Here is a 21,965-nt window from a genome sequence, read left to right as displayed (position 1 = left end):
GGAAAGCAGGGTGAATATATGAAAAGGACTTGTGTCTTTGATGATGTCACTGAGCCTCTGAATCAAACAACGCTGGAGCTGCCCTGCTTTAGGACTTCTTGTTACACGAGATAGTAAATTGTCCTTATTATTTACTGCTTTGGGTCTTCAGACACTGGCCACCTAACTCATCCTAACAGATAGAACCCTCATGCTCCTACCCTATCCCACTCCACTCTCTTTTACTACTTGAAGAAAACTCTTATTTCAGGTTTCAGCTTACGTATCCCTCCCTCCAGGTTTCCTGAATCCCCACCCCCTCACACCCTCTCAAAAAACCGCATCCCTTCCTCTCACAGAGCTTCGTCCCAGTCTGTAATGAGTCACTCATTAGTGTGATCCTTTTACTTATATCTTCATCCTCCATTTGTTCCGTGAGGGCAAAGAACACACTGTTTGGGCCCCATTTTAATCACCTGTGATGAGCACAGTGCTGTCCGTAATTGGCACTCAGCATTGAATGAATAAAGCCATTCATGTGCGCTTGCCCATCCATTCATTCTTTTATTCCAAAACAGTCACCCAGTAAGCTTCAGGAGGCCAGTGATCTTTGTTGTGTTCACTGTTGGATCCCAGAAGCTTAGAATGGATAAGCACTCAAGTATTTGTGGGATGAACTGGTAAATTGATTGAACTTCCTATGTGTGCCAGGGGTCAGGCTAAGCCTTACCTGTGCATTTGTAAGAAAGCACACCAGAGGAAGCTGCAGTGATGAGCATGGTAGAAACGTTGCAGCAATGCTGCGTTTCCACATTCTAGTCCGGCAATGACATTGCCAGCATTCCACTGGAGGAAGACAAACTGAAAGCAATGCCCAATGTTAACCAATGTTAACCTGATTCCCGGGCTGTAAGCCCCTTGAGGGCAGGGATGGTTTTTGAGAAGTGTCTGTCCAGGTGGATGAGACCTGGGTCCTGCAGGGGGCTGGGTTCCCACCACTCCTCACACCGGATGGCTCTCCCAGTCCCTGTATCTATCATGGCAAGTTGGTCTTGGAGAAAACAGAAGCGACGCTTGAGAGATGGATGTTCATGGCAAATGGGCTGTGATGATCATGCGTCTCCATTTTCCCCTTAATATACGTGATGAATAAACTTAATTACACGGAAAATTGCTGCCGTTGAAGAATGGGGCTCATGTGGCTTTCTCGTGTTGCTTAGTGCTTCCTTGCTCTCCCGAAGGTCCACGGGGGAGACCCAGAGTCACCGCCACTGACTCTAGGATCTGCCTTCATGAGAAAGCCACACGCAGGCAGAGGCAGAACCAACTCCCGAAGAAGTAACACAACGTTGGCTCTGAGAAGACCTGGAGTGTTCATTTCATCCAACCACCCATTTTACAGATGGGGATAACTGAGTCCCGGAGAAATGGATGTGATGACTTGAATCAGGGCTGGTCTCTTCCTTCTCCAAGTCCTGAATGTTGCTCTGATCCAAAAGACACATAAGTCAGATTCCTCTTGGTTTCAATCTCTTCCAAAGCAGACATTTGGGAAACTGACCCATGCCGTGGACCTGCTCCTTAATGGGCAAAGTCCTGAGCGTGGGACCAAACCAGAACCAACGCTTAACAGAAGTTAGCTGTCATTTGTATTGCTTTTGTTTTTATTATCATTACAAATTTTAGGCACTGTAGAAAACCAGTTCCCCCAGAATGGAAAAGAGGAGAAAAGTCAGGACTTGGAAGGTAGGAAATCTAGATGGTGGTACGGACTCTGTTACTAACTAATTCTGTGCAAGTCAGCAAAGCCATGCCCACCACTGAGTCTCAGTTTCCTGTCCTGTAAAATGAACATAATAATCTTTTCTGTTAAACATCAGCAGCAGACGGCTGGAGGCCCCAGTTAGCTAATGAGTGTCTGAGCTGCACAGACTCGTAAGAGGTTGTGTAACGGTTGTAACAGGAGCCTTCCGAACCGTATCACTGACAGCCTTTGACAGAGCTTAGGCTTGGGCAAGTGTCCTATGGTCTTCCAGTCTCTACTGAGATGAAGACAAACTTGCCTGAAACCAGTTTGCAGGGGTGGGATGGCAGGGAGGAACTAGTAACACCTGATGTCTGTGTGCAACCTTCATCTTTGTTCCGTAGACATTTACTCTGGGGTGATGATATGCCAAGGGAGGGGCACAAAGATGAACAAGACATGGGCTCTGTGCTCAAGGAGCACACAGTCTAGTAGAAGAGACAGATGTAGCATCAGTCAGTTAGTGTGGTGACTGAAAAACAGGCAGAAGTAGCTGCAAAGCACAAGATGCAATCCAGGAGGACCCTCTGGAGGAGTGTGGGTTTCAATGCATCATTTATTCATTCATTCATGCAGGCACACATGCAGTGTGTCTCATGGGCTGGAAATCCAGAAGTGAATAAAATACATGTGGTCCTTGCTTTCACTGACTCTACAACCTACAAAAAGACGCTGATTCAGGGCCAACAAGTGGTACTGGAAAAGCCACTTGGAGCAGAGGGAACTGCATGGGCAGAGGGAACAACATGGGCAAAGGCATGGAGGTGGGACGTACTTTGGTATTCCTAGAGCAAAAGCCCTAGACAGGAGATGAGGCTAGACGGGAAACCTCTCTAACTCTGCAAGTTACCAAAGAGCAGAAATATCTAATTCCTCACCTTGTACCACCTACACATCTTCTCTCGAAAGTACACTGTGCAACAGATATATGGATAAACAAATGGGGTCTATCCATGCAACGGAACATCATTCAGCCATAAAAACAACAACAAAGTATCGACACACATCACAACATGGGTGAACCCTGAGGACATTACACTAAGTGAAATAAGCCAGACACATTGCATGATTCCACTTATATGAGGTACCTAGAACACGCAAACTCATTGAGACAGAAAGTAGAATACAGGTTACCAGAAGGTGGGCAGAGGAGGAAATGGAGGTTATTGTTAATGAGTACAAGAGTTTCTCTCTGGGATGATGGAAAAGTTCTGGAAACAGATGTCGGTGATGGTTGTACAACACTATGAATGTACTTATAACGCCACTGAAATATACACTTAGAAATGGTTAAAATGGTAAATGTTATTTCTGTTATATCTATTTTACCACAATAAAAAAAAAACTTTAAAAAAGTGCACTAAGTTACTCTGAGCTACTTGTATATCTTATAAATGCTCAGAAGTTCATTCATTCATCCATTCATTCCATAAATATTTGTTAAGCAGCAACAACATACTAGACACGGTCCCAAGCGCTGGAGAAGCAGAGGCAAAAAAGACAGACAAAGGCCCCTGCTAGCACAGAGGTGACAGGAATGCGGGAGCCAGACAGTAAACAAATAAACGCATTAATAAACCAGATAATTATAGACGGCAATGAACTAGGGAGGATATAAACAGGGCGATGTGCTGGGGAGAGATGGGGAGGGGGGTTTTCTACTTTGGAGAGTGAGCTCTGGGCTGGGCTCCCTGCAGAGGTAGCTGGTCCCCTGAGTCCTACGGGAAGCAGCCATGCAAACAGCTGGGAGAACAGCAAATCCTAATATACAACAGACACCCTGCATATAATATATGTATCCCTGTCTCTCTCTCTCTCCCACTAATTCAGGGCTTTCTGATCCCGGCCCCACTCTGGGAGGGTACTAGGGTCTGGGGATGGATACAGACACAGCTAAGACTCAGAACCCTTACAGAAGCAACTTCTAAGCCTCCCCATCAGGAAGTACTTCTCCATGTCTAACTTTCCTCTCTCCTGCTACAGGCATCCCTTTTGGATCTTCAGGGGGATGGAGACCCTTCAAAGAAGTGGCCCTCTCACTGACCCTCCCAGCCATCACATCCCCTACAGTCTCTAATGGTGTAACCTGAGACCCACGGTGGCAGAAAGAAACCCGACTGCCAAGCAGTTGTTGCCGGTGCAGCTCGTTAACCATAATAATAAAGTCCCAAGCTGGGGCTGGCCCATTAGCGCCTTTAGATCATCCACAGTGGCGTTATAGGCAGTGGTTTCCTTAATGAAAGGTTGTCTATTACAAAATTGGGCTTCCATCCATCTCTATTATGGGGGGCAGTTTACCTGCTTAAACACGCACCACGAGCACGCCCTGGCAGGGGGTGGCGGTGGCTCGAAGGTGCAGAATGGCTTTCCAAGCACCAGGACGCTGATAAACAGCCCGTCCGCGCCCACCACCAAGGCAGACGGAACATCCAATTCTCCCAGGGCCGGCTGTCTGCCAGTGTCTAGGGGATGAGGGTAGACGGAGGTTTCTTGGGATGGGGCACATTTAAGCCAAGACTAGAAGGTTCCTGCCTCAGGGGGAGGAGGGGAGGTTCAGCCAGAGTGATGTGCAGGATGACTTCTGTGCAACAACTGGGAGAGGGGATTTCCAGCCGAGCCTAATGGGGAGACATGCTGGGTGGGCCTGGGTTTCAGCTTTTGCGATCATGCAAAGAGGCGTCTGCGGTTCCTTGTTATTCACTTGACAACATCAGCAACACCCGCTGATTCTACCTTCAAGATGCTACCAGCATCTGACCCCCTCATCACTGCCACCATGAACAAGTCATCATCACCTTCGGTCATCATCCTCCCACTGGACATCCGGCTTCCACTCTTGCCCCTTCCAGCCAGAGGAAACTTTTTTTTTTTTTGCAGTACGCGGGCCTCTCACTGTTGTGGCCTCTCCCGTGGCGGAGCACAGGCGCCAGACGCGCAGGCTCAGCGGCCATGGCTTAGGGGCCCAGCCGCTCCACGGCATGTAGGATCTTCCCGGACCAGGGCACGAATCCGCGTCCCCTGCGTCGGCAGGCGGACTCTCAACCACTGCGCCACCAGGGAAGCCCCGAAGGAAACTTTTTACTTAATTGAGGTGAAATTCATACAATGCAGCAATTTCACTCCTAGGTATACGACCGAACGAACTGAAAACAGGTGTTCCAGCAAATTCTTGTACACACATGTTCATAGCAGCACCATCCACAATTACCAAAAGATGGAGACCACCCAAACGTCCATCAACGGATGAAGGACAAAAAAGATGTGGTCCATCCATACATATTACTTTTTCTTTTTTTTCTTTTTCTGGCCAGGCTATATGGCTTGCAGGATCTCAGTTCCCCAACCAGGGACCGAACCCCGGCCACAGCAGTGAAAGCCCAGAATCCTAACCACTAGGCCACAAGGGAACTCCCCATCTATGCACACAATGGAATATTACTCAGCCGCAAAAAGGAGCCAAGCTGTGTTGCATGCTACAATGTGAATTGAACAGAGGGACCCTTCTAAAAACAAATCATGTCCCTCCTCCGCATGGAACCCTCTACTGGTCTGTTTGAATGACCTCCAGACTCTGTGCAAGGGTCTATGAGGTCCTACACCCCCATTTCCTCTCCGACTTTGTTTCCACGTCTGACCCCCCCATCCCTGGGCTCACCACACTCGGTCCTACAGGCCTGGGTCTGGGACTGGAACACACCAAGTTTGCTCCCACCTCAGGGCTTTGCCACTGCTGTCGCTCCCTGTGGAGTTCCCTTCCTCTGATGGACTCCTTCTCAAGTGTCAGGCCTCAGTCCAGAGTCACCTCCACAGAGAAGGAGTCCTGGACCACCCTATCGACAGCATCCTCCACACCCACCACTGACGGTCCCTCTATTCTACTGATTTCCTATTTTATTGTTTTCACAGCTAATCTAGTGGAAGGTAAAGTAGAAAGTCATCCTGAACCCGAAGAACATCCTGAACCATCGCTCACTTGGCCTCACCAGGGTAGCAGCCCTCCAGTTTCTTCTGGGAACCTCCAAAGCCACAGTTTGCTCACCTCTCCACCTGATGCTCTCTTGGTCCCCCTTAGAAAGGCAACCAAAACCCTAGAACTGTCCAACATCTACTTGTCCCAGGCAACGTGGATGATGCCAAAAAACATAAGACATGGGCTTTCCATTTCCATGTGTGCCAAACCCAGTGGCCAAAAGCAGGTCAGAGATCACAGGAGGGAGAAGGTTGACTGGGAGGGCTTTAGGGGAGAGACCGGGTAAAATTTGGCAAATGCATCATTTCCCACTGTTTTTACAACAAAACTCCCAGTCCTATGAGATGCTCTGTGATGGAAAAAGAAAACTGTTTTCATTCTAACAGGTCTGGGAAATCTGGACCAATTCCTTTTGGAGAGTCACAATGTACATCAGAAGTTCAAGTCACTGACAAGGCCTGCATCAAAGATACCTGTTGGAATCCTAGCCTTTGCAATTATGTTAATTGTGGATCTGAGCTAAGGCAATTTTAGGGGGAAGTTTGTGTTATTTTAAGACCAAAGTCAAGAGGTCCCTTGTTTTCCTCCTCATGACCCCAAGCAAAGTCGAGGAGCGTGAGGGAGAGACCAGCATCCGTTGGGAATTTGCCACGTGCCAACACAAGACTATGTACTTCATACAATGTCTCATTTGATTTTCACAATGGTCCTATGAGGTGTGTACTATTATGACTCCCATTTTGCAGATGAGAAAACTGAGGTTAGAACAATTCTCTCATGTCCGTGTAACTAGGAAAGTCACCTTTTCCTGGCTTTGAGCTCCAGCCCTTTGGCTCAAAGCCATCTTGCCCTACTACCTGTGAGTCTGGGGTGCAGTTTGCAGACCTTTCTCCCTCTCCAGCCTCTCCGTTATCCCCAATCTTCTGTCTGTTCCCCCACCATCATAGCCCCCTTTGGGCATCAAGCAGTTAACCTCTCCCCCATTCGCCCAGACTCAAGTTCGTTACACTGACTAATTGCTTCAAAGTCAGCTATTCCACCATCACTAATGGAAACTGTATCTGCAAGTAATAGATTAACTGGCCACTTGTGATCAGCTCTGAACCAGAGGATCACTGGGCACACTGGACCCACCCAGCCCATCCTTCTGGAGCCAGTAGAGGGAACCAGAAGCTGGACTCAAGGGGACTTTGGGGGCATCTGGAGTTTCACTGACCATCGCCCTGAGAAAGGCCTGCAGCCAGTTCTGCCCCTAAGGAGACACATCCTGCATCTTTTCAAAACATTAAAATGCAAGAGTGTTAACTTGAAAAAAATGAAAATCTTATCAGCGTAATTAGCCACCATATAGAATAATAGCTTCCCCTTACCCCAGAATGAGGGAGGGAGTGGGACTTTCCTCAGAAGTTTTAAAGTCATTAATTAGAAAGTAACAGTCACCCGTTTGCATACTAGCTAGGTGCCTTCACTGCCTTGCCTCACTAAATCCTAGCAATAGCTCCTGAGGCAGGTGCTATAATTATCCCATTTTACAGAAGGGAAACAGGGCTCAGAGAGAGGTAGCAACATGCCCAAGGTCACACAGCAAAGAAGTAAGTGACCTGGGGGAAACCACAGGTCTGTGTGACCCCCGAACCAAATCTTTTATCCTCTGTTCCAAGGTCAGAGAAGGAAAGGCCATGCATGGGCTGAATCCTGGCCCAGGGCTTGTATTTGTAAATAAAGTATTATTGGAACACAGCCATGCCCATTCATTTACATACTGTCTCTGAAACACAAGAGCTGAATGAGTAGTTAGGACAAAGTCTGAAATATGTATTATCTACCCTTTTGCAGAAAAAGCTTGCAGACCCCTGCCAGACCCAGTTACCCTTCCCAGAAGGTGGGATTTGCACCTTAGTGAAGTGAAGGGGAAGAAAGGTGGGCACAGGGGCTGGCGTGAACCTGGAGATGTCAAGGGAAACCAGTCTCCAGGATTTACTGACAGTCCCCCAGATTATAAGGAAGGTTTCTGTGAGTCTGGAAGCAGAGAGGGGAGTTTAGAATTGAGGAGAACCAGAGGGAAATGAAGCAGGGCTTAGGAGGCACACAGTAGGCACTCAACAGATGCTTGGGGGGTGAAGGAGGAAGACAGCTGGAGTCTGAGAGGTCAAACTCTGCAGAGTTTCCCCCTTTGCCTGCCTAGTAAATGAGGAGCAGCCCCACTCCCCGCCTCCTTGCTCCCTGGCTCTTCGGGGGAGTTTTACAGGCTGCAGAGTCGCTGGAGGGTGTAAAAACACGAGGACTTTTTTCCTTTAAGTCTCCCCTGTAAGTCACCTCGAAGCATTTCCCTGATCGATTGACTCTTCTCCTCCTTGCAGAAGCCCTCCCTGGGGAACCGTTTGCCGAAAGGAATCGTCCAGTTTGCATTTAGTCACCTTTATCTGACCCAGGAGATAAATCTCTCTTAGTTTGGTTTTTCTGCAGGGAGGGAGAGGGGATCCTGGGAGGCCAGCTCTGCACTAGGCAAAAGCTGCTCACTAATTCAGACGCTGATTATTCCAAATGGGAGCTGTTAGGAGGGCAGGAGAGAGCCAAGTTTCCCTGGGAAAGAGCAGGTTTCTCTAAGAAAAGGGACAGGGTTTGTAAAGGCATGATTGCAAAGGTGCATTTCAGCTGCCTCGAAGCATCAAGCCTCCCTCTGGGGACTCAAGTACATGGATGGTGGCCCCTAAACGGGCCACTAGTGGGGGCACTGTGGGCAGGGAAAAAGTGGGTGCCCTCTGTGAGAGCGACTTTAACCCGTAGGGAGAAGATGTATATATGCACAGTGCATCCCAAAGGCCACATTTTTGGGTCACAAGCCCTGGGTTTCCATCCCAGCAGCAGGATCTTGCGTGAACGGCTTCCCTTCTGAGCCTTGGTTTCTTCCCCTGTGAAATGGACATAATGATACCGACCGCATAGCTCCTGACCTCCTAAAATGGTCTCGAGGATTCAACGACCTTCTGCATTTAAAAAAAGGGCTCAGCATATAGCAAACTCTGAATAAAGGTCACTACTCCTATTCCTATTCTTACTGTTGTTGGTATTTGGCTGACGCAGAAAAGCTGTCATTCCCCTCCCACCAATGCACACGATTGGTTTAGCCCACCGTCCCCAGCTTCTGCCTCCCCTAAAGAAAGTTGTTCCACTGGTGGTCAGATCTATCAAGAAGAACCCACTGGCTTCCCCAAGGATGCAGATTTTGTGCCCAGAGATCCTGAACCCTTTCATGAATAAATTTCCTTCCACCATTCAAAGACTCCCTCCCCTACAAGTTTTCCTCGGGCTCAGGGCAGACCCTTTGGGATGCTGTGAAGCCAGCCTTTCTGAAGAGGGTTAAACTCCTTAATCTGACCCTCCCCCTGGGGGAGAGTGGGTAGGTGGCAATGCTTAACCCAAGGAGGCCATCACAAGGAGACAATACAGGCACTACAGCCTTGGTGAGGAGGGATTTTTGGGGAGCAGGCTGGAATCCTGGTGCCGCCACTCAAGCATAGCAATTAAGGGCCCAGCATCAGACAGACTACTTTTCCAATCCCAGATCTGTCACTTTCTAGCCCCCCTGGTGGTTGAATCTCTGTAAGCCTCAGTTTCCTCATCAGGTGAATGGGAATACTAGTTACATCAGCCTCATGGGCTTATCATGAGGTTAACAGAGATAATACATTGCAAAACCCTGAACCCAGAGGCTGGCACACTGTCCATGCCCTGTAAAGGGTAGACATCGTTATTAACAAAGAGGTCCTGATTGCAGGTCGAATGCCACGACTTTTAATCCCAGTTTGGCCACAAGCTAATTGATGACCTTGGGCAAGTCCCTCTTGGCCTCAGTTTACCCCTTCTCCCCTCCAACGGCTCCTTCCCTCTGGGAGTCCACCATGCTACAGAAGGCATGCTCTGTCCTCACCCGGTGTCAGCTTTGAGTCTGAGCATCTTTGCTCCTGAATCTCTGAATAGAAGAGTTACCTGTTCACTATGGTTTTTTCCAAGAGCAAAAACTGGGGGTTTTTCCAAGCCAGGATTCACCCCATGTCCTCTGCCTCTTTGAAACACACACACACACACACACACACACACACACACACACACACACACACCCTGGCAGAAGAGCCGTCTCCTGCTGCCCTCATCCTCCCCCACCCCCATCACATGTTCATCCAGAAGTCCTTGTCAGAATATGCCCCCTGGGACGAGCAGGTGGGAAATGTCATTTTGGATCCATTACTAGAGCTCTAAGGTGCTTAGAGATGATCAACACCAATTCCGACTTCCATCCAGGGAGGAGGGGCAGCCAGGAGCAGCCCACATCTCTGGCAAGGAGACCTGTGTCAGCCACCCCAAGCTTCCGGCTACCACCACCCAGGGAGGGCAGGCAAAGGGGGCTGTCTGGGGGCCGAGGACCCTCTCCGCTCTGTGTCCTCAGATTTCCCTGCCGCGGCTGATTTGAATAATTCAGCAATGCCGGGTCTCCTGGGCACTATTGTCTTCAGTGAAGGCAAATCAGTCGGCTGCTCGGCCTGTTATGAGGGCCCCTGCCTGCTGCCTTTTTCTGTAAATCAGGATTAATGAGATGGTGGGGGAAGCGCCGAGCCCTGGGCAGAGACGCTGGCAGCCGGCTCTCCTGGAGCTGTGGCTCCTGCCTCCGTGTCCTCGGGCAGCCTTCTGTGGCAGCCATCAACCTGTCGATAACTAGCTATCACCCAGCCCGCCAGCCCGCGCCTCGGCCCCTCCGCCGGCCCCCATGGCTCCAGGGGAAAGAGAAAGCAAGAGAGAGAAAGCTGCCTGCAAGGGGGCTTTGCCCCCTCACCCCTGGAAGCCCAGCAGGCTAGGGTGGTGCCAGGGTCTGGGCTCCTTTCCCGCTGGCTGCACCCAAGAGTGAGGCATGAGGGAGATCCACCCAGTCCGGGGCTAGCAGACAGCTTATTAGGCTCCAAGACAGTGAGCATCCTGGGCCTGGCTTTTTGACAGCTGTCACTCACACAAGGCACAGGGAACAAGACCCTTGTGCCTGTCACTGGTGGCACCTTCCTCTCCCTCCTCCTGCCTTGTAGGGGCTAAACAAGTGCATTCTGGTTACCCCACTTACAGGCTGTGTGACCTTGGGCAAGTCACTTAGCCTCTCTGGGCTTCAACTGCCTCATCTGGAAAGTGTAGATAAAAACATGTACTTGTCCCGTAGGTTGTCAAGAGGATTCCAGGGTACACAGGCTTGTAAATTCCTACCCCCAGCCAATGTGCAGCCCACAGTCATGTGTAATCACATTGTATTCATTATCCATTATCATGATTAACTCTAGAATCAAGCTATTCAAAGTATGGTCCACGGGCCGTGCCAGGTTACAAACTATCACCTCAGCACAGTGAGGTATATACAGAGAAAAAGAGTAAATACTAATATTAAGAAACTTTTGTAGTAATTTTATATCTATTGAATCTAATGATAAAAAAGCAGGGGCTTGGATTTTGCAGCTATTTTAAAGTTTCATTTAATTTTTATAAAATTCATTTTTTACTGGATTTTACAAGTGTCATTCTGCAATGAACTGGAAATGTAAAAAGAATACTGGCCCTTCAGCACAGGTAGCTTGAGAAGCAGGGCTCTAGACAAACTCTCACATTACACAAATCCCCTAGAGATCTTTTTAAAATACAGATTCTGATTCAGCAGACCTGGGTGGCACCTGAGAGTCTGCATTTCTAACAAGGGGCCAGAGGATGCTGACGATGCTGGTCCAGGGACTGCACTGGGGAGGGGCGAGTATGGAGCACCCTGGCTGATGCCTTATCCCCTCCCTGACCCAACGTCATTCCCTGTAGTTCCCCCAACACCCAGAGATGCTGCCTCTCAGTCTTCTCACAGCTAAGTACTCACCAAGGCCTCCAGACACAGAGGCTACAGCTCAGACCCCACTGCCGAATCAGAGGCACTGGGCTGGACTCCCAACAGCAGCAGCAGCCAACAACTAATATGAGTTGAACAGGTACTATGTGTCAGGCTCTGGGTGTGAGGCGCTAGAATGCGCTTTCCCAGGTTCAGCTCTCTCTCTGCAAGTTCTTGAAACAATGCCTGTCAAACCCCGGCAGAATGCCAGACAGTCAGCACACAACCAATGGCAGCTATTATCGCTTTCCTGTTTGATTGCACTTCCTCCTCACAGCAACTCCTTAAGATACAGGAGTATGTGTTAGCTACTGCTGTGTAACAAATCAACTCAAAATCTAGCAGCTTAAAATAATATCCATGTATCCACTGTTGCCCTTGAGTCTACAACTCAGCTAGCTCTTCTGCTTTCCTGGGTCTGCCTTGGCATATACTGGCTGGCTCACTTATACATCTGTGGTCACCTGGGTCCCAGGTGTTTTAGAATGGCCTCAGCTGGGACAGCTCATGTCTGCTCCATGTGGCCTCTCATCCTCTAATAGGTTAGCCTGAGACTCTCCTTATGGGGGTCAGAGAACAGAGTGAACAAAGCCTCCTGGGACCTAGGCTCAGGACTGTCACACCATCACTTTCTCTATATCCTATTAGCCAAAATAAGTCACATGGACAGCTTGAAATCAAGGGATGGGGGGACAAGACTCCACCTTGAGATGGGAGGAGATGTAAAGTCACATGGCAAGGAACATAAACACAAAGAGAGGGGGAGATTCAGGGCCATTTTTGTAGGCTTATCATTATCCCTCTTTCTAGATGAGGATACTGAGGGTCAGAGAGGTTCAGAGACTTGCCTGAGGTCAGACAGCAGTGAGAAAGGGACAGAGCCGAGCTCTGCCTGACTCAAAACTGTGCTCTGAACCTCTTCCAGACTCTTCTCTGTGTGCAAAAAAGGAAAAAAAAAAAAAATACATTTCGGTAACTCAATTCACCAAAGGGAGAGAATTTTCAAATATTTTGACATCTCCAGTGGAGGTTTTTGCCTGCTTGGACTCCTGTGCCACCCCCTGCCCTCTAATCACAGGCCTGTTTTCCATCACCTGCTCTCCTCTTTCCTCCTGGGCCTTGCAGCTTCAGGCAATTTATCTTTCCCTCTTTTTTTAATGGTCTCTTTAACACAAGGGTTTTCTAACAAGACAAATTGAAGGGCTTGGGCGTCAAGCAGAGCTCACATGTGCTCATGGGAGGGGGTGCGGTGAGGAGCCAAAGGGAGCCCAGAGAAGAGACAGGCACAGGCTGAGTGGTCCCCAAATCCAAGAACTGGAGAATTATGTATCTTCAGACACCTTGTTTGCCCATCCTTGTCCCAAAAGTCTAGTGGCTCTTGTCCTGGCGTCCCCAGATTCCCACAGTCCTGAAAGTGTCTACAGAAACCCTTTGGAGTGGGTTGCAGCAGTACAGCTAGTCTAGAAACTCAGGCAGTCTAGAAAACTTTACTTTTTTGCGATGGAGTATAATATCTATACAAGCCTGTGTTCTACCAAGTGGCAGAAATACAATTATAGTTCAGCTAGGGTCCTCTTCCTCCTTTGTCCAGGGCTGTGTCTAAATTCTGGAGACATGACATTATGCCAACTTGAGTGTATCAGTTATCAGTTGCTGCTGCCCCCAAATGTAGTGGCTTAAATGATAATCAGCTTTTATTCTGTCATATGGCTTCTGTAGGTCAGAAATTCATGAGTATTTAGCCAGGTGGTCTGGCTGCAGGTCTCTTGTGAAACTGCAGTCAGATAGCAGCTAGGGCTGCGGTCTCATCTGAAGGCTTGTTTGGAGATGGAGGCTCCATTTCCAAGGTGATTCACTCACCGGAGCCTCCTGTCATTCTATGTGGGCATCTCCAAAACATGTGTCCCCCCAGCATGGCTTCCCTCAGAGCAAGGAACCTAAGAGAATGAGGTGGAAGCTGAAAAGCCCTTTATGACCCACCCTCTGAAGTCACACATCACCTCTGCTATACAATACTGTACAATACTGATCACACAGATAGTCCCAATTTAATGAAGGGAGAAACTGCATGAGGGTATGCATTCCAGGAGGTGAGGCTCCCTGGAGAATGGCTATCCATAGGGTGTCAGGAATAGGAGTCATCTTATCTTGTTCTTGGCTTTTGCTAAGATGCCCTTGCTCAGGTGTGGTCCATGGTAATCTACAGACACCCTGATTCACCCTGGACCTCAAGCCCTCCCTGTCCTTTCTCAGGAGGCACCAGCATCCATGTTCCCTTCACTTCGCCCTTAACTCTGTTCTGCAGCCCAGGGAATCTTCTCTAGTCTTAGAGACAGGACTGCTTCACTTTTACATCCTTCCAAATCTTTTGTCATATGCCCAGTCCTTGGCTGGCTTTTAAAATTCAAAACCCGAAATTGGATTCCCTTCCTTATCTGAGTTCTGCTGTGTCATCCTTTCCCTGAGGCAATGCATGCTGCATGGTCTGGCTGCTGCCTGAGTGAGGAGACTGGCCACAGGACATAAATAAATGCACAGATTTTTTTTTTTAAAAAAAGAGGAACTCAGTTAATATTTCAAAATATTTTCCTGCCATGCTGTAAAACACTGAGTTCCTGTAAGTTGTCTCTTTCGTCTCTGTTGATTTTCTCTGTCACTCTACAAGAAATACATCATATGTCCACATTTTACAGATGAAGAAACAGGGTCAGAGAAGTTGGATGGCTTGCTAGACCCATATCCAAGGATGGTGGCATAAGTGGGACACAACCCCATGTTTTCTGACCCCAAGTCAACACTCTGGCCACAACTGCACTACTTCCCTATGTCTTCTGCCTTCTTTCCCCTCTGAAATCTGCTTTCTTCAAGATTTTTCCCCCAGCCACTGAAAAGGTACGCTGCTGGGACATGATTACCTTTCTTGGGCATCTTGACCAAACAAGAATTCCCCTATGCTAAAGGGAAGGTTCTTGAATGGTGGGGTTTTAGGCACAGGTATAAGTGGGAGAGGACCTGAAGGGTCAGTAGACCAATCAAATATTCCTGAAATTATACACCAAAGCAGTCTCTTGCTTCACCCACAAGTGAGTTTGACTTTCTGGGTGAGGAGGATTAGATATGGAAGGCAAGGGAACAGATGGACTTACAGACAGAAGAGCAAGAGAAAACAACAACCAGCATGATCCAACCCATCCTCTTGCAACAAGGATCCTCTCCAAGGAGTGTCAGCTTCTGAATTCAATACCAACTCTAGAAAGTTATTAAGTCTGAACTCCTAATGAAGAACAGATGGGAAATGAAAGAAAAGCAAAGATCAAAATATGCTTTCCATATTTTTTGCTTAAATGAAAAAATTGTCGGGAACCACTGATTGCCTTTTGCAAGGTGTCACATCCACCCAGTGGGATTCCCAAGTCAGTAAAGCGTGCTTTCCCCTCATGGATCCAGGCTTGGCTACCACAAGCAGACACTTGAGGGTGAAAGCAGTCACCCCACCAGCTCCCCTGGAGTCTGAAGGTCCACCACCACATGAGAGGTGAAGGGCACAGACTTCAGAGGCATGCAAACCTGGGTTCAAATTCCGAATCTGCCATTATTTGTGAATTTGGGCAAGTTATTCAACCTCTCTGGGCCTCAATGTCCTCATCCAAAAGGATCTTTAATGATTTAAATAAACTAATGTAGAGTCATGGTCTTATGGTAACTACTAAGACAAGACATGGTGGTTGCAGCAGAAATGGTGCTATGTGTTCACCAAATGCTGTTTCATATTCATCTTTCCTGGACACACAGAAAACCACCCCTTCCCAGCCTCTTTCCAGGTTGTTGGGGTCATGTGACTGGTTCTATGAGTGGAGGTGACAAGCATCACTTCCAAACTAAGGAAATTCTCTTGCCCCCTGTTAATACAGTAGGCCTCGTGTTGAAATATGGAAACACATATTTAAGGAGCCTGGATCCCTGAGTCACCACATGGAGCACAGCTGCCCAGGCCCACGGTGGACTTTACAGGGGCAAAAACTGAACTTTGCTTATAAGGCATTTTTGTTGCAGCAGCCCAGCTTACGCTGACTAAAATGGGGTCAATCATTTCTCTTCTGCAGAAAGGCTGCAATGTGGTTGCTGGCACATACTAGGTGGTCACATTCTCTCTTCTTGCTCTGTTGGGGGTGGGTGGGAGCTCAGACTTGCCCAAGGTTACATTGGTTTTTAGTGGAGCACCTGGGTCTCAAACCCAGAGCCTCCAGGGCCCAGTCCCATGCTCTCTGACCGCAGAAGAATACACTGCTCGGCATTCTTGCTGGGTGTCTCCGGGAAATACTTCCACTGTAATTCCTTGGGTTTGAGGCAAATATTAAAGTTGCTGACGGCCTGCTTGCGTAGTGCTGATGTGTAATACTGATGAATCAGGAGCCAGGTCCGGCGCTGGTTGTTCATCCAAGTGCCCAGAATATTCAAGCACTCTGTTGCCATTCCCTGATGTTATCACTTCCCTTTACAGTGTGATTCTTCTATCGCAGGTCACTGGTTCCAGTGTGAATTTCCGCTGCCGCCCACACATCCCAGCCTGGGCAGACAACCCTCCTGCCGAGAACTAGATTCCAGGCCCCAATGAGGACAACTGGGCTGCCATCATTGCACAGGGACATCACGGGACAAATAAAGAGCCTGTATGCCCTCCAACATCTAGAAGGAGGCAGCCTTCACTCTCCACTCTTCTCCAGTCAGAGGCAAGCAGCTTCTCATTCAAGCCAATTGGAAAAAGCAACATTTTCCTAACCCCCACCCCCAAGACCTGACCCGGACATTTTGGGAACCAGGGACATTTTTCTCAATAAATATCTTCTCCCCACAGCAAGACAGCCTGCCCGTCCTTGTGCCCTTGGAAAAGCTTGCCTGTTAGATGTTCCAAACTGCCGTGTGCTTTTCTGGTTAAACATTTATACTGCAGCTTTTGTGGATAAATAGATCCATACATGTGTCTGCACGATTAGGATTAAATATTAAAAAGATGCACAGGCAGGGACCTGGTCGGCCTGAATGAGATGAAACTCAGGGGGTGGAGGGTACAAATGTGGGATCTGAGCGGGGTTGAAGGGGCAGTGATTAAGAGCATCATGGTGGACCCATGGCCTGTCGGGTCCTGGGCTGCCCGGATGGAAAGCAGCCCTAACGCGGCTGAATCTTTTCTCTTCCCCTCTCTTTTCATCTTTCCTCCTCCTCCCTCCTTCCTTTCTCCTCCCTCCAAGGCATGGAGGAGCTGCCTTCCCTTCCAGCATTCACTGCACCACTCCAAATCTGACTGCCTTTCACAATTTTATTTGATTAGGTTTTACGAGCTGACTTGCGTGCCATGGCACAAGTTGCCGGATATGTCAGAGGCCTGGCAGAGACTGGAATTGAAATGATTCTAATTACATGTGATAATTTTTGCATTCTGACATAAAACAATGTTACCCCCCCCCAAAAAAATCCCATTACAATGGTTAAAAGACAAATCATTTAGCAAGTCTGTTTCTTTATTACTTTATTAGACAATTTACAAGGCAACATTTTGAACATTGGGATCGGATGATGGCCCAAGGCTATCCAACTGTAAGTTGCGCTAAGAAAAGGGAGTTCATCTCTTGTCATTAGTCAGAAAGTCAAATGCAATCATGGGAACTCCATTTGGCTTGTCAAATTAGCCGCTGTTTCAAGTCATTAGCATGGTGGAGCATTGCAGACACAGAGAGGAGGCCCTCAGCTCTGGAAAGAAGCGGTTAGTGGCCACCCAAGACGTTTACGATCACCTCCTCTAAGCAGCCTCCAAATAGCCCAAATCCCTTTCCTGGGGCACCCCTCTTGGAGGAAGGATTTTACCATCCTGCAACACTCCCAGCAGCCTTGGTCATGTGACTTGTTCTAGCCAATGAAATGACAGCAGAAGTGATCCATGTCACGTCCAAGCAGAATCTTTAACAGACAGTGCATGCTTCTCTGGGTGTCTTTTTTCTCTGCCTCCAGACCAGGAATGTGCTAGAGAGAGGCTGCTTCAGTGACCTGAGTCACAGGTAAAAACCATTTGAAGCAGGGCAGCCGCCAATGTGGAACGTGAGGTACATGATGGATGTGTAAATGATGGACATGGAACACAAGTGAAAGATAAATCTTCATTTTTTTTTTACAGGGTGATGAACTGTCCAGGTTTCCCAAGAGCCAAGGGGGTTCCAGTTTTAAAACTGAGACAGTCCAAATGAATGGCCTTGATTTATCTGGGACTGAGGGATTTCCTGGGATGCAGGATTTTTAGTGCTAAAACCAAGACAAACCTGGGTGAATTAGGACAAGTCAGTCCCCCTATCTTTGGAAGCCACAGAGATTTTTGGAGGTGTTTGTACCTCTGCAGAGCCTGAACTAAGCTGACTGTCATGGACTGAACATCCTCCAAAATTCATATGTTGGAGCCCTAACCCCCTGTGTGTTTGGAGATGAAGCCTCTAAGGAAGTAATTAAGGTTAAAAGAGGTCAAAGGGTGGGATTCTGATCTGATAGGATTTGTGTCCTCTTAAGAAAAGACACCAGGGACTTCCCTGGTGGTGCAGTGGTTAAGAATCCACCTGCCAATGCAGGGGACACGGGTTCAAGCCCTGGTCTGGGAAGATCCCACATGCCGCAGACCAACTAAGCCCATGTGCCACAACTACTGAGCCTGCACTCTAGAGCCCATGAGCCACAACTACTGAAGCCCGCATGCCTAGAGCCCATACTCCACAACAAGAGAAGCCACCATGATGAGAAGCCCGCGCACCACAACGAAGAGTAGCCCCCGCTCGCCACACCTAGAGAAAGCTCACGCACAGCAACAAAGACCCAATGCAGCCAAAAATTAACTAATTTTAAAAAAGAAAAGACACCAGAGGGGTGTGAGTGTGTGTGTGTGTCTTTCTCTCACTCTCTCTTTCTCTCTTCATGTGCACACAAAAAAGAGGTCATGTAAGCACACAGCAAGAAGGCAGCTGTCTAAAATCCAAGAGATGAGCCTGCTGGTACCCTGCTCACACCCTGATCTTGGACTTCCAGACTCCACAACTACAAGAAAATGAATGTCTATTGTTTAAGCCCTCAGTCTATGGTATTTTGTTATGGCAGCCTGAGCAGACTACGACACTGACTGATACACCCTCACTTTACAGACAAGGAAACCAAAGTTCAGAGTCAAATATTCTTGACGGAGGTAGTGTGGTGACAACAAAATGGAGACCTTATTGACGCCAGATGGGTCAGCATTTGTTTTCTGACTGTGATGGTTAATTTTATGTGTCAACTTGACTAGGCTTAAGGGATGCCCAGACAGTTGGTCAAACATTATTTCTGGGTATATCTGTGAGGGTGTTTCCAGAAGAGATTGGCATTTAAATCAATAGGTTGAGTAAAGATCGTCCTCACCAATGTAGGTGGGCATCACTCAATCCATCGAGGGCCCAAATAGAACAGAAAGGAAGAGGAAGGGCAAATTCCCTCTCTCTGCCTGAGCCAGGATGTCCACCTTCTCCTGCCCTTGGACATCAGCCCTCATGGTTGTTGGGCCTTCAGATTTGGACCTGGACTTACATCATTGGCTCCCCTGGTTCTCAGGCCTTTGGGTTTGGACTGGAACCATATTGCCAGCTTTCCTGGGCCTCTATCTTACAGACAGCAGACTGTGGGACTTCTCGGCCTCCATAATCATGTGAGCCAATCCTTCATAATAAATCTCTTCTATCTATGTATCTATCTATCTATCTCTCTATCTATCTATCTGACCTATTGGTTCTGTTTCTCTGGAGGACCCTGACTAATACACAGGCTCTACTGATTACTGGTTGTATTTCTTTGGGCATGTGTCATGGGTCTGTCCCCAGCAAGCAGAATCTACCATGCAGGATGTTCAGCAGAAAGTGCTCTTGGGATTAGAACTCAAGCAAGAGGGGAGAAGGAAGCAGAATTGGGAAGAGGAAGAAGCTGAGCTGTGATGATGGTCCAACAAAGGTCTCAGCGGACCCCACGGGGAGCTCTGGAGCTGGGATGGCCTTTCAGAGCTGTCTCGAGTTGGGACAAGGGGTCAGGCCTTTATCTTCCTGCATCTATCAGTCATTGGATGTTAGTTGCCCCCAGAAGGGAGTAACCTTTGCTGAGTCAGCCTCCAAAGAAGGCACCACTCCTGGAGTGAAGGAATAAATCCTTCCTTCCCTAAAGTGGATCTGGGCTGTGCATCCCAGCATCCAATACAGCAAGTTATTTAAACAGCCTGAACCGCAACCCTCATATGCAACATGGGGCAAGGAGTACGTACAGATTACTACTATGATGGAGATAATTTGTTGATACTTACGATATGCCAGGCCCCAGGTTACCATGCACTTCAGCTCATAGGGATATTTGAGGACTGAATGAGGTAAAACATGTAAATGCTTAGAATAGCGCCTGGTACACTATTATTGTGATATATATTGTAATAACTATTATCATATTAAATACCATGCACTTGCACAACTGCAGCCATCTTTTCACTGGTATCACAGTAGCGAGAAGGAGCTCTCAAAAAGGCCAGTATTGCTAGGTTACTCCCCTGCTCTGAACCCTTCCATAGATCCCTATTACCTTCTAGATAAAGCCCAAGCTCCTCCCATGACTTCAAAGGCTTTTGCTAATCTCTCCCCGTCTACTCCCCACACTTCCCCAGCCTCACAGCCAGGTGCATTTAATGACTTTCTATAAAACCTTATACCTCTAAGCCTTCTCACATGCCATTCCACCTGGACTACATCCCTGATCCCCTCCCCCATTTGGTGAATTCCAACTCCTTTCTCAAGACTCAGCTCAGGCATCACCTCCTTCAGAAAGCCTCCCTGTGCTTGAGGCTGGTCAGACACTTTCCCCCAGATGCCACCGCCCCCCTGGGCTTGCTTCAATCGTGCTACCTGGATTCTGGTTATCCGTGTATGAGACTGTCTACCCCATTGGAGTTCCATGAGGCTGAGGCAGCAAGAGTATCTGTGGATTCCAAAAGAATTTTCCCAACAAAAACAAAAAAAAACACCTCTCAATTCCCAGCCCTCATCTGGGGAGGGGAAGGCTGGCACACAGTAGGTGGTCAGGAAACACTCAGTCGATGAAGGAATCTTCAGCCCAGCCCTTTCTAGGATAAGCGTGGGAACTTTTCTCCATGTCTCGATGGAATCTACCTAGAAATCCAATTTGAAACCCCTGAAAATTGGCTGCAAATTTACTAACCCCTAGAGATGCAGATGAGTGAAACATGGCAAATGGCTTCTATTGTCATCGGTAATGGCTGTTGTGTTTTGAATAAGCATTTTTATAACTTGCAGACTGGGCCACGGGCTCTTAAGACTTGGAAGTAAGAAGGTCTACCATCCAATGTCACTCCTGGCCCTTGCGGGCTGGGTGACCCTGAGAGAGTCACTTCCCTACTCAGAACCTCAGATTCTTCCCCCGTTAAATGAGAGCTGGAGATGAGCTGAGCTTTAAACACAGACCTCCCGCCCCAAATAAACAAAACAAGCCAGCATGGTTTCTACAGCTCTGTAGCTCATCAAGCCTGAGACTCCTGCTTACTCCTGAGAATGTTTTAGTGGTTCAATTCCTAAGTCCTGCACCTGGCACTCAACGCTGGCACCATCGGCCCCACCTTCCTCTCTTGGCCCATCTCCCAGTGCACCCCCTGCAGGCCCAGAGACATATGCCACCTCCCACTGCCCTCCATCCACACCCCCTCCGTGGTCCCCACTTATAGATATTGTTCCTCCTCCCCACCCTACCCCCATGCTCTGGGCACCATGTGCCAGGTATTTGCCAGCTGGTGCTCAAAAAACACAGCACAATGATTATTTCATTACAGGCCAATTACGGGTTGAACTGTGTCCCCCCCAAAGTATGTTGAAATCCTAATCCTTGGTACCTATGAATGGGACCTTATTTGGAAATGGGGTCTTCACAGATGATCAAATGAAGATGAGATCATTAGGGTTGGCCCTAAGCCAATAGGACTGTGTCCTTATAAAAGGGGAAATTCGGACTGACGAGCATATCGGGAAGATGATGTGAAGACACAGGGAGAAGTCTATCTACAAGCCAAGGAACGCCCAAGGCCACCAGAAGCTAGAGGAGAGTGATAGGCCAGGCCTCACTCTGTAGATGACATCAACCCACCCAGCCATGGGGGAGGAGAGGAAGGAACACTGGATCCAGGTTCTGGGCCTGGCTCTGCATGGACTGAGTGTCCTTGGGTAAGTCACTTCCCCCTCTGGGCCTCAGTGTCCCTACTA

This window comes from Neophocaena asiaeorientalis, unplaced genomic scaffold (assembly GCF_003031525.2).
Source record: "Neophocaena asiaeorientalis asiaeorientalis breed wild unplaced genomic scaffold, Neophocaena_asiaeorientalis_V1.1 scaffold648, whole genome shotgun sequence".
Classification (NCBI taxonomy): Eukaryota; Metazoa; Chordata; class Mammalia; order Artiodactyla; family Phocoenidae; genus Neophocaena; species Neophocaena asiaeorientalis.
This window is presented reverse-complemented; position numbering follows the sequence as displayed.